This window comes from Canis aureus, chromosome 34, assembly GCF_053574225.1.
Source record: "Canis aureus isolate CA01 chromosome 34, VMU_Caureus_v.1.0, whole genome shotgun sequence".
In the NCBI taxonomy this organism is placed as follows: domain Eukaryota; kingdom Metazoa; phylum Chordata; class Mammalia; order Carnivora; family Canidae; genus Canis; species Canis aureus.
The window spans coordinates 29,211,368-29,224,752 of NC_135644.1; the positions used below are offsets into that span (position 1 = coordinate 29,211,368).

A 13,385-nucleotide genomic window follows, 5' to 3' on the forward strand; every position below is an offset into this window, starting at 1 on the left:
CTGGGCACTCCCTCTGACCTCTCACAAATCTCTTTAAGAATCTCTACTTGCATGATACTTCCTTGATGATTACAGCTTCCTGAGAGCATTAGTTTAAATTCTGTGTTATAGGGGCTTAGTTGGTTTAGTGACTGACTCTTGATTTTGGCTCAGGTCATGATTTCAGTGTCCTGAGATAGAACCCTACATTGGGTTCTGCACTGTGTGGAGCCTGCTTAGGATTCTTTTACTCCCTCCCCCTCTACCCTTCCCCTGCTCCCACTCACACACTCGTTCTCTAAAAAAAATAAAAAATAAAAATATAAAAATAAATTTGTGTTATTTCTGTGACATATACATACTTTTACTGCTGTGAAGATCACATTGCAATGTATTTAGTTTTGCATGAGTCCAGATCAGTTAACTGTGCCCCCACCCCTAAGACTATGCTAGGTAAATGGTAGTTACTAAATACTTACCTGTTGAATGAAAATGATGTAATACAAGAAACATGATGCTTGAAACATTTTTATATTCAATCCTGGGTTTGCTGATTCTTTTTCATCATACCCCAATTTTTTTCTCCTCTCTACCATAAACAGGAGCCAGTAAGTGTTCAAGTGGAAAGGGAGCAAGAAATGCCATAGTTAAAAAAAAAAAATTAGATGTGTGTATATTGACTGCCTATAAAAGGGGTAGGAATTCCTTGTAGTTCATCAGAATTTTAATCATCTGGAGCTTCAGTTAGAGAAATGGACACATGGGCCAGTTTATTGTAGCTGTACTAGAGGAAAAACCAAGCCAAGTGAAGAAAGTGCCCTCGAGTAGCAAACAGGTGAGGAAAACAGTGTGAACAAGGAGGTGAGGAGCATGTTTCCAAGAGGACGAAATTAGAAAATAATGTAGACTTAACCAGTAATGGAAGTTCAGCAATGCAGCACAAAGTAGCTTATTTTCTATGGCACTATTTTCTAAAGGATGTTTTTGAAACACCTGATTTTTTGGAGGGTAGGCAAAAATAGGAATTTTCCTTATGAAAGATAAACCTTCATTTTACCATTTCTGGGTTTTTTTCCTCATGAATACAAACATAATTCCTAGGTTTCAGCATACAAAATCTTAACTAAAGTATATATTCCATACTCAGTTATGTAAAACACACCCAAGTTTTCTTTTTCATATTTTCCCAAATCACAGTATTAATTCTTAATCTGTCCTTCTTATGGCAGTGGTGACTTGAAGGAAAAAACATAATAAAGCTCAGTTGATAATTCTCTCAGGTTAGTGTGAACATATAATTTTGAGTTGTGAGCATTTTTTTTCTTATTTCTAAATAGACTTGTTAAAAATTTTTTCCTTTACTGTTAGATGTGTGAAAAAATACAAAGTTCATGAATAAATTCAAATTTGTTTTGAAGTGCTGATTAATCATGTTCTAACATAACCCAAGATTCCTGACTCTGACCAGCTGCATGTCATTTCCACAGATTCATAAGGGAAAAGATGCAGAAGAGATTCTTCATGTCAAATTACTTACTCTATTACAAGACCTTCCATTCATATCACAGACAAGTCTTCAGAGGTAATAGCAACCACACTTGGACTTCTGCAAAGGCCACCAGAGGCTAAGGTCTCTACCAACAACAAATGGAGAAACTACTTTGGGAGTTTTCCAAAAATACTTTATCACCCTACTAGCATGAAGAAGTGAACCTGTTGTGGGAGGTGAATATCTATATACAGATTATTTACACTATTCACTCCATTCATTCTTTTTTTTTAAGATTTTATTTATTTATTCATGAGAGACACACACAGAGAGAGAGAGAGGCAGGGACACAGGCAGAGGGAGAAGCAGGCTCCATGCAGGGAGCCCGACATGGGACTCGATCCCTGGTCTCCAGGATCAGGCCCTGGGCTGAAGGCGGCGCTGAACTGCTGAGCCACTCAGGTCGCCCAACACTCCATTCGTTCTTTCTTCTAAGGCCCTCCACCTTCTGCTTGATTTTTTTAAGGGATGGGGTGAAATTGGAGAGTAGATTTCCAAATTTCTTTCACTTATGGCTTTGAATAATACCTATATTCCAAGAAGGCCTGCCACCAGAAACTGATTCCAAAGAAAAAGAAATAAAACAAACACATAAAACAAAGTAACCAAGCTTGTAGAAACTTTTTTGGTGAGGCAGTATGAAAGCAGAGGCTGTGAGGAATTTGATTAGTAAAGAAAGAACAGAACAAAAGCCAATTCTTGAAGTTTGAATGCTGCCCTACACTTAACTTTCCTCAATCCCTACATATATGTAGACAATAATGTTTGTCAACTATACTTCGAAACACCTGTCAAATCCATACCAACTGCTTACTTCTGGCCTCTATCATTTCTGGCCTCAGATATTTCAATTTTCATCTCCTTCCATGTCCTATCCTTTCCCCCCTTTTCCAGTTTTTCATTCTGCAACTAGAGTGATAGTTCTTAATTGAACTCTTGTTGATATTTGCCTGGTACATGAAGGATCCTAGAATGTTGCTAGATGAACATAGGTGGGAAGTTAAAACAGGATTTTCTAGTGGAGGAAAAGACACCAGAAAGGGGAGTCTGAATTGGAGAGTGCAGAGCTTAGAGTATGTGTCAGCAGGTTGGAGGTTTTTGTGGTAGAACCAGGAATTGATCAATATACAGCTGAACAAGTAGAGTAGTAGAAATGGAAGAGAAAGTTATTAAGAGAGATGGGCAGGAAAAATAAAAGGTGCTAAGAACTATTCCAGTAGAGAGCGTGAAAAAGAGGTAAAACTAAGTGACTCCAAGAAATTGAGACTGAATGGGTAGAAAACCAAACGAAGGAATCAGGGTTTTGTTATTTTAGGGCAGAAATAATCATTTGATTGTAACCCCTTAAATTTTATGGTAAAGACAAGACTATGTGAAAATGTTCAGAAGAAAAGCATAGCAAGGGAAAATAACTCACAGACAGAACTGGTTGCATGACAGATTTGATCCCAGCAAATTTTACCACCATTTAATGAGCATATGTAAGAGGGTGAGTATTTATTGTCATAAGTGATGGAAAAGTCCAGGCTTTCAAGACATTTAAATTGTTTCCATGTAGGGGCACCATGGTGATGCTGTTGGCTATGTTGGACTCTCAGTTTTGGCTCAGGTGCTGATCTCAGGGTCATGAGATCAAGCCTCATGCTTGAGATTCTCTCTTCTTCTCCCTCTGTCATTCCCCCTTCTCATAAATAAATAAATAAATAAATAAATAAATAAATAAATAAATAGTTTCCATGTAATTCTGCACATTATTCAATTAGCACATGGTCTTTGGTGTTTAATTCTTACTGTTTGGGTAAAATGTACCCTCATTCATCAACTATTTGTCCTTTGGCTTTATAGATAGTTTTCAGGCTTCCATCACATCTAGCCACTCCCTAGATTCAATCTCCTGTTGAGATTTTTCTTGGAAAATTTCCACTATGTGATTTCAAGCACGAATCTATAATCTGCCACTTTAAAACTGTCTCCATGAATAACTTGTATATAAGAACTTTAAAGACAACGTAACACTAATTTCTATGCATATTGTAAAGGCAATGTCAAAATAACACCAAACAGAATGAGGACTATGAGAAGAATCTTATGGTTGGCCTCCGTTTTCTTCATAAACAATTCAGCAACCGTTTCATATGTTAATAGAAAGTCTTACCTATTATTTATTTACATAAATACTTACTTGCTTACTTATGTTTGCAAGTTTACAACATGTTGCTGGCACACAGTCATTGCTTGACAAGTTAAGATGATCCTAAAAGTGCAGAAACTATTTCAGTGTACATTTGAATTTGGAATTCCTTGGCTATCCTAACCTGATATCTGCTATGATAGGTGTAGCTCCATGAGCCTAACCATTGAAATTTATCCTTATACTTAAGCTTTGTACTGTGGACTAGAAGCTTGTCTTTTCACTTCTATTTTTCTTCACCTGATAAATTCTATTACAGATTGTTTTCATTTAATGGTGATATTTAAATTGCAGACATCAATTCTAGTTTATAGACAAGATTAAGGTATATAATCCAATTAGTAAATATGCGCGTGTGCAGCAAGTCATACAACTATTATGGGAATCTATCCATTGAATTTCTTATATTTCATCTATGAGAATGTCGACTATAATTATATGGATTATACAATACAGTATTGCTTCATTTTGAATTTTAATATCACTTAGATTTAATAGATTTTTTAATCTTACTTTTTAATATTAGGACTTAATTAGTTAAAAAAAATTGAAAAGACAACTTAAGAAAAAGTTTGCATCAAACAAAAGAAATAAGTGGGTTTTTTTCCAAAAACAATTTTGTACAGATGTGAAAAATCCATACTCAATATTGGCTTATCTGGAACGGTTAGCCAATTGGGCCATAAGAGATTTTATAGAGAAATTATGTATACAAACCAATCAATTTTATATCTTTGGCTACATGGACCCATACAGCTAAATTTATAGTTGTCCCAGAATGTTCTCTCATGTCTATTTTTAAATTATTTTCTTCAATTTTCAACATTTGCTGTAGTTATGTGACATTTTGGAGGACCTTATTGTATTGGGCTTCCATTTAATTGAAGTAACACAAACTAGTTCAGAAATGTACTCACTAGGGCAGAATGAGAGATGAGAAAAGCTATCTGGATTTTAGTTAATATTCTTAGGTAGAAGAATTGCACAGATTGAGCCAGTGTCCAAAAAAATTGGTAAGCATAGGCGTAACTGGCAATTATCAGCAGTAAATGGTACAACATCAGAGATAGAACAGAATGGTGGGACATGTGAGTGGCCGATGATTGTTTAGAGTTAAATAAAAGGTGGTCATTCCTGAGAGACTAGATATAAAAAGAATTTTTCAGAAATAAATGGGATATAGGGACAATATGACTCAGCCTTTTTAAATGGGGGTGGTATTGACAGGAGCTCTGCAGACTCCATGATCCTAGTCAGGGGACATGAGTCAGAGTGATCAGTTTCTGAATGGGGCTAGGCAGAGGGACTTGTCACACTGTAAAGAAGCTTCAAGACTGATAGGAGTATGAACGATTGAAACTTGAATGGTCCATTCCCAACAAGTGCTACAGGTCATGGATCATCCCCAAAGTTAAAGAAAAACAGTCATGATTGCTACTAAGATATGTGTCTGGGGAACTTATGCCAGACCTGATAGACATAGGGCTCCATATAGTCTTCCCACTTGTGGCACAATTGGCTCAAAACCACACAGATCTAGAATTGTAGATGGTCATTATCCATAGTCTTAACTTTAAAAAACTGAAAAAAGAAAGACATTGCAAAAAAAGAGACTGACATCTTTCCTTGAATACATGAGACAGATTATTTTATAGTTAAAATGAAATATGTAAGTCTCCTCATTGATGACTGCATAAAATAGATATGGTGAGTAGATTTGTGATTGACATGAACTTTAATCATCTACCAAGTAAGTTGCATTACATTACAACAGAAAAACATGAAAGGTCATGTTTGATGAGAATCAGCTTTGGAAGAAACCACAGTTCATGAATAATAAACTTCAATAAAAGGAAATGTAAATCATAGAAATGTTATCAAGAGAGGAAAGTGAGCATCAGTGTCTGATATGGTAGTCTATTAACTGATGTAATGGAAATGAAGATCTTTCTAGTGAAAAATCTATAAAAAGGAAAATGGACCAGCTGTTCATAGCTCATCTGTCTTTAAAAATCAGCTCAGCGATACTGAAAGGACAGTGATTTCTTAAGCTAAATACGAATTTGTTTAACACATTTTGAAAGGAGTCAAGCACCTCATTTACTTTCACTTTCCTTATTCATGCTGAGTAACATTTTTCCACTTTTCACATTTGAGCTAATATATTTGTTTGTCCTTCAACTATGTATATGAAAGAAATCATCCACATTTTTCACTGATAACATTTCTTATATAGTTTTGAGTTTTGAAGTTTAACATGTATGTTAAAAGACCCATGAAATAGAAATGAGCAACCTAATTTCTTAATATACAGCAAACGGCCATACAAATTACCAACAAAGCCAAGAAATATTTAATACAGCACTTCAGAATGCCGCACCCTATCTTTTATAGCTTTCTTATAATAACCTCATTCGTGCCCCATAAAAATTACCACCTTCCTGAATTTTATTTTAAAGAAAAGAAAATCTTGTGTTTTATTATCTCAGGGGACCTCTTGTCATTAGTTTTCCCCATCTTAAAGCTTTAGTTAAAAAGAATCATGAAGTATATACTCATTTGTGTCTATCTTCTTTTACTCAAATACTGAAGTGAAAATTTCATTATAGAAATTCAATGGCAGATTTTAGCAGGCAGAAGAAAAAAAATCAGGGAAATGCAAGATAGTGCATTTGAAATCAACCAGTCTGAAAACTGAAGAGGAAAAAAGAAGGAAGAAAAATGAACAGAACATAAGAAACCTAAAAGACACCATCAACAATACAAAAATACAGAGAATGCAAGTCCCAGAAGGAGGGGAGATTGAGGAATGCACAGAAAAAAAAATTGGTAGAAATAATGACTGAAAATTTCCTAAACTTGATGAAGATATGAATCTATATATCTAAGAATCACAATGAACAAGCAGAATATATTCAAGGAGACCCATTCCAAAAAATATTATAATCAAACTGTTGAATGAAAACAAAACCAAACAAAAACCCCAAAACCAAGAAAGCCCAGGATCAGATGGCTTCACCAGTAAATTCTACCAAACATTAAAAGAATTGAAATCAATCCTATTCAAACTCTTCCAAAAAATAGAAGACACACTTTCTCACAGAATCAATGAAGCAACATTACCTTAATCTCAAACATTGCACTGACAACAAAGCCAAAAATAGCACAGGAAACAAAAACTACAGGCTAATATATTTTATGAACATAGTGCGGAAATACTCAACAGAACACTAGCAAATTGAATCAGACAGCAAATGGAAATGATAATACATGCTATGCAGGTGGCATTTATTTCAGACGTGCAAGGTTGGTTTGATATAAGAAATCAATGTTATCCATCACATTAACATAATGAAACAAAGAAAGATCCCATAGGATTGTTTCAATAGATGTAAGAGCATTTGACAATATTCAGCACTCTTTTATGATAAAAATAAACTAGAAATAGAAGACAATTTGCTTAAAGCAATGAAGCACACTTATCAAAACCCATAGTTAACCTCGTAACTGAATGGTGAAAGACTGAAAGCTTTCTTTTTAAGATCAGAAACAAAATAAGAATGATTGCTTTCACCACTGCAATCCAGAAGTTCCAGCCAGAACAATAAGGCAATTGTGTAAACGCCATTGCAATCAAGATATAGACTACTCACATTACCCCAAAAATGTACCTGTCCCCTTTTGCAGTCAATCTATTGTTTTTTGGGTTTTTTAAAATTTTTTATTCATTTATGATAGTCAGAGAGAGAGAGAGAGAGAGAGAGAGAGGCAGAGGGAGAAGCAGGCTCCATGCACCGGGAGCCTGATGTGGGATTCGATCCCGGATCTCCAGGATCGCGCCCTGGGCCAAAGGCAGGCGCCAAACCGCTGCGCCACCCAGGTATCCCTGCAGTCAATCTATTGACACCACAACCATCTCCTGACACCCACTCATGTATTTTCTGTCTTTTAATTTTGCTTTTCTAGAATTGTCATGTAAGTTTCATCATATAGGAGGTAGTCTTTGAGTTTGACTTTATCACTTGGCATAGCACACTTGAGATTCATCCATTTTGCTACCTATATATCGGTGGGCAAGATAGTATTTTATTGTATAAATATGTGACAGTTAGTTAATCCCTTAACTAGGTGAAGGACAAACGTTGTCCTAGGTCTTGGAGATTACAAAAAAAGTCACTGTAAGTACTTGCTTACATATGGTTTTGCATGGTCATGTGCTTGATTCCATCTATTTCCTCTTAGCATTGGTACTTTGTGCCTTTAAAGACTAGTCTCTTTCACCCAAGTCACCAAGTCTCTAAGCATAAAGGTGTCATAATATCCCTCATTGTCTTTTTCATTTTTATGCATAATATCTATTTATTGTGTAAGCATCTAAACACATTTGTTTAAGGTATTTTTATCAGACTCTTCAATGATTTAAATCCATTTAGATTAAACTGCTTTCATTGTTTCTTTGTGTCATTTGGGAGTCTAGCTTGCCAGCTATTTTGAGGGACATTCCCCCAAGGTTCCTCACCCCCACCGTAGTCATTCCTAGCTTCTCAAGTGGGTTATGTTGTCTCTAATGCTTTTGGACGGGCTGCAGCACAGATGTGCATTTTGCATAAATGATTTGGGCCTTCTGCATCTCCGTGTATTTGGGCATTTTGAAATAGCAACCAGACACATTACGTGTTTAGTTGTGGTTGCATATTTGTATGGATACCTTTTCTTCTGATGTCATGCCCTCTTGGAGGCCAGGACCCCCAGAATGACTAGTCACTGTTTTTCTTCTAATTCCTTTCATGAGCTGTACCCTTCCTTCCTAGACTTTCTTTTGAGGAAACGTATTTTCCTTTCAGCCTGACTTTAGTCTTCCACCCTACAAAGAACAAAATTTGTGTCTATCTTCTCCCTCGGGAGCTGAACTTCTGAGCACCTCTGTTTCTCCCAAGACACAGAGCCAAGCAGGTCGGCCGTATCAGCACTATCCTTAGCTCCTTTGTGTGAAACAATTCATGCAGTTTCAGGTGCAGGTTGATATTCCACTTTTTATGTGAATAAAGTTAACTGTTTCCAATGTTCTCTTTGTGTATCAAAGAAAGGAGTTGCCTCAATCTTGCACCTTAATCAGAAGTTTAACCTCTATGTTTTTCAGAAGCTCCTAGTCACAGATTTTACAAAACTAAGATATTTTGGGGGATGTGGTTACAAATATAGCAGAATAAAATCAGGCATTTTTTATGCCATTCAGACTGTGCACATAGATTAAAATGCAAATTAAGTTAAAGATGCTAAAAGGAGGAATATTATAAAACAAATGAATTGATTTTTTAAAAATAAATATTCCAAACTTCACTTAACCAAATTAGAATTTCTGAATACAATTATATTGATTAGTTTGAACAGACCTTTTAGAAAATGCTCTAAAAGAGAGAATTGTTGAAGAATCAGATAACTATGAGAACAACACAAGACACAAGGCCAAATATAAATCATGCGGTTTTCCCCCCCAGAGAAAGCTTTAAAAAAGAGAACTGTGAATTCAATGTAAAATTTCTGTCCCATTAAACTAGTATATTTACTCATACAGCTTCATGTGAATCTCTAATCTTGTCTAGAGTTTAATAGACCTTGCTGGGGGCTTGTGGGTGGCTCAGTCAGTTGAGCATCTGGCTCCTGGTTTCAGCTCAGGTCATGATCTCAGGGTCCTGAGACGGAGCCCCACATCTAGCTCCACACCCAGCACAGAGTGCATTTTAAGATTCCCTCCCTCTGTCTCTCTCCCCAATTCTCTCTCTCTCAAATAAACAATACATTTTTAAAAAACAGAGACCAAGCTGTTAGTGATAGTATTTACATCAGTAATGCAACAGAAGACATTATATCTTTAATTCATAAAAGATTTAAAAGAAAATAAAAACACTTCTTTTTTACTTAGTTGACTTTGACTCAATGGAAAATTTTATGCAAAATCTTAAAAGGATGAAATATAATTTTCAGTAGATTAACAAGAGTCAAAATGCTGAATCTTTACTAGCTAATCTTTTGGTCTTAACATTTTACTTTACAACTTTATGCGCTTCTATAGAAAGGGACACTCTTAAAGGCTGGGCAGCCCGGATGGCTCAGCGGTTTAGCGCCGCTTTCAGCCCAGGGCGTGATCCTGGGGACCCGGAATTGAGTCCCACGTCGGGCTCCCTGCATGGAGCCTGCTTCTGTCTCTGCCTGTGTCTCTCATGAATAAATAAAATCTTAAGAAATAAGTAGAAGCTATGGCATGCTCGTAAATACGATGATTTGTAAGCTAAAACGTGATTTATTTTAAAATATAATATGATCTATTTCTTTTTTTTTAAGATTTTATTTATTCATGAGAGACACATAGAGAGAGAGAGAGAGAGAGGGAGGGAGAGAGAGAGAGAGAATGAGAAGCAGAGACACAGGAGGAGGGAGAAGCAGGCTCCATGCAGGGAGCCCGACATCGGACTCGATCCCGGGACCCCAAGATCACGCCCTGGGCTGAAGGCGACGCTAAACAGCTGAGCCACCCGGGCTGCCCTGATCTTCTATTTCAATGAAAAGTTTTAAACCTGATTATTTTAAGTTTATGCCCTCTATTTTTATTCCTTCACAGTCCAACATCTTTATCTGAACTTTTATGACAAAATACAATGCGATACTGTATTTTGAACAACAAAAAATAATTAATTTATAGTTGTTATTTTAATCCCAGTTAGTTAACATACGTGTTATATTAGTTTCAGGTGTATAATACAGTGACTCAACACTTCCATGCATCGTCCAGGGCTCATCACAAGTGCCCTCCTTAAACCCTATCATCTATTTCCCCCATTTCCCCACCCACCTTCCCTCTGGGAACCAACGGTGTGTTCTCTATAGTTAAGAGTCTGTTTCTTGGCTTTTTTTCTCTCTTTTTTCCCTCTGCTCATTTGTTTTGTTTCTTTAATTCCGCATATGAGTGAAATCATATGGTATTTGTTTTTCTCTGATTTACTTCGCTTAGCATTGTACCCTTTAGCTCCATCCATGTCTTTGAAAATGACAGGATTTCATTCATTATTATGGCTGAATAAAATTCTGTTGGACATGTATACCATATCTTCTTTATCCATCCATCAATCCATGGACACCTGAACTCTTTCCATACCTTGGCTATTGTAAATAATGCTACTACAAACATTGCAGCATATGTATCTCTTTGGACTAGTGTTTTTGAATTCTTTGGGTAAATATCCAGTACTGTGATTGCCGGATCTATTGGGTAGTTCTATTTTTAACTTTCTGAGGAAATTCCATACTGTTCTTCAGGGTGGCTGCACCAATTTGCATTCCCACCAACAGTGCACAAGTGTTCCTTTTTCTCCACATCCTTGCCAACAGTTATTTCTTCTGTTTTTGATTTTATCTATTCTGACAAGTGTGAGGTGATAGCTCATTGCAGTTTTGATTCATATTTTCCTAATGATAGCTAATGTGTCTGTTGACCATCTGGATGTCTTCTTTGGAGAAATATCTACATTTCTTCTGCCCATTTTTTAATTGTTTTTTTGGGGGGGGTATTGAGATGTATCAGCTCTTTATGTAAATCAGATACTAACCTACTATTGGATATGTCATTTGACGATATCTCCTCCTATTCCATAGATTGGCTTTTAGTTTTATTGATTATTTCCTTCGCTGGGCAGAAGTTTTTTATTTTGATGTAGTCCCTATAGTTTATTTCTCCTTTTGTTTCCCTTGCCTCAGGAAACCTATCTAGAAAAATGTTGCTATTGACGATGTCAGAGAATTTTCTGCATGTGTTCTCTTCAATTTTCATGGCTTCAGGTCTCACATTTAGGTCTTTGATCCATTTTGAATTCATTTTTTTTTTTTTTGTAAATGGTGTGAGAAAGTGGTCCAGTTTCACTTGTTGCTGTCCAGTTTTCACAACATCACTTGTTGAAGAGGTTGTCCTTTTCCCATTGCATATTCCTTCCTGCTTTGTCAAAGATTAATTGACCATATAGGTGTGGGTTTAGTTATGTGTTTTCTCTTCTGTTCTATTGATCCATGTGTCTATTTTTGTGCCAGTATCATACTGTCTTGATTATTATAGCTTTGTAATACAACTTTGAAGTATAGAATTGTGATGCTCCTAGCTATGAATTTTTAGATCACTTTGGCTATTCAGGGTCTTTTGTGGTTCCACTCGTTATAGGATTGTTTGTCCTCACTCTGTGCAAAATGATCTTGGTATTTTGATAGGGATTGCATTAAATACTTTGGGTCACATAGACATTTTAACAATATTTGTTCTTCTAATCCATGAGAATGGAATGTCTTTCCATTTCTTTGTGTGGTCTTCAATTTCTTTCATCAGTGGTTTTTAGTTTTAAGAGTACAGGTCTTTCACCTCTTTGGTTAGGCATATTCCTAGGTATCTTATTATTTTTGGTGCAGTTGTACATGAGATTGTTTTCTTAATTTTTCTTCCTGCTGCTTTATTATTGGTGTATACAAATGCAGCAGGTTTCTATACATTGATTTTGTACTCTGCAACTTTACTGAATTTGTTTAGCAATTCTAGCAGGGTTTTTTTTTTTTTTTGTGGAGTCTTTAGGGTTTTCTATTATAGTATGTCATCTGCAAATAGTGAAAGTTTTACTTCTTCCTTACTAATTTGGATGCCTTTTATTTCTTTTGTTGTCTAATTGTTGTGACTAGTACTCCCAGTACTACATTGAATATCCATGGTAAGAGTGAACATCCATCCCTCTCAGTTTTTCCCCATTAAGGATGATGTTAGCTGTGAGTTAGCACAAATTTATTTTTCACCGCTCTGAAGGCTGGAAAGTCCAAGATCATGGTACATGCAGATTTAGTGTTTGGTTAAGGGTCTGCATTCTGGTTCATAGATGGTGCCTTCTCATTATGTCTTCAAATGGTGGAAGGGGTAAGGGATCTTTCTGAGGCCTTTTTTTCATGGGTACTGTCCTTATAACCTAATCATCTGTCAAAAACCTCACCTCCTAAATCTATCATCTTGGACTTAGAATTCCAAAAGATGAATTTTGTGCAAACACAAATATCCAGTCAACAGGCCTGGGAACCAAGCTATTCAATACATGTCTCCACTCTTTTCATTACTTGCTGTTTCTCTTAGTCAATGTATTGAACTCCTCATTCATAGTTAACTCAAATGAATATGCACAATATTTATTTCAAGTAATAATAAAATTATATTTTTAAATAAGTTAAAGCACATGAAAAGGTTTAGTAAACTGCAGTAGACTCTAAAAGCACATGATTCATGAGGAAGTATAACAAAACTTGGGAAGAATCTGGGTTGAAGTTCTGGTTTAAACATTTATTAGGGTAGCCCGGGTGGCTCAGCGGTTTAGCGCCGCCTTCCGCCCAGGGCGTGATCCTGCAGACCCGGGATGGAGTCCCATGTCAGGCTCCCTGCATGGAGCCTGCTTCTCCTTCTGCCTGTGTCTCTGCCTCTCTCTCTCTCTGTCTCTCATGAATAAACAAATAAAATCTTCTTTAAAAAAAAAAAATAATAAATAAATAAATAAATAAACAAACATTTATTAGCTGTGTGATTTTGATCAAGTTATTTCTCTTTTTGGTGTCTCAAGTCTCTTGGAAAATGAGACAAAGTGTTTCCTCGTAGAG

The 13,385-nt window shown here is 36.2% G+C and overlaps 1 long non-coding RNA gene across 1 annotated transcript in view; it reads right to left on the minus strand.

The window, feature by feature from the left end:
* Nucleotides 1-1,798: 1,798 nt before the first annotated feature.
* The window catches only part of LOC144304611 (uncharacterized), a 51,196-nt gene continuing 39,609 nt past the window's right edge, over nucleotides 1,799-13,385 (minus strand). Inside the window, exons 3-4 of the long non-coding RNA XR_013371543.1 lie at nucleotides 3,711-3,782; nucleotides 1,799-2,086 (exon numbers count right to left, since the gene is read on the minus strand). This is a non-coding gene — a long non-coding RNA (uncharacterized LOC144304611). The remainder of the gene's footprint in view (nucleotides 2,087-3,710; nucleotides 3,783-13,385) is intronic.